General features: G+C 35.4%; 1 pseudogene; it reads right to left on the reverse strand.

Moving 5' to 3' along the window:
- LOC101583907 overlaps positions 1–545 on the reverse strand; it is a 14953-nt pseudogene that overhangs the window by 8817 nt on the left and 5591 nt on the right.

A 545-nucleotide genomic window follows, 5' to 3' on the forward strand; every position in this document is an offset into this window, starting at 1 on the left:
AATCTGTTGGCAATGCCCCCTGTTTATTATGGGGGCCATATCCCAAACACTAAATGGGAACCTGGATTAATCTGACTAAATGCTATGTATTTCATGAGAAGTATATAAGTTAGTCTGGTTGATTTCTGATGTAATACATGTATTTTATGTTGATAGTAAGTACAGGTGTGACCTCTTCACGAAAGCGTGAGGGCCTTATAGAAAATTGTCAGGCTGTATGAATAAAGGGGTCTAAGAACTACTGAGTTGCAATTGCTATATCTAGAAAAAGTTTATAAATTTACTTATTAGCTCAAATGCTCATGGTTTGATTATATATGTTCTAATCTCAGAAAAATTTATTTTTTCCTAGAAGATCCCAAAACCCAGGTAATCACCTACAGGTAAAATCTATAACAAATATGCTAGATTAAGATTCCTTTTACTGGGTTCCACCAGATTTTGTCTACAGAGATATGTCAAGGCATTAACTCTCTGTTATAGAAATACAGATTTGAGACAAAAGCCTAACATCCCAAGAGAGCAGGGAACAATAGACACAGCCC

This window comes from Octodon degus, unplaced genomic scaffold, assembly GCF_000260255.1.
Source record: "Octodon degus isolate 3935 unplaced genomic scaffold, OctDeg1.0 scaffold00572, whole genome shotgun sequence".
NCBI classification, from domain to species: domain Eukaryota; kingdom Metazoa; phylum Chordata; class Mammalia; order Rodentia; family Octodontidae; genus Octodon; species Octodon degus.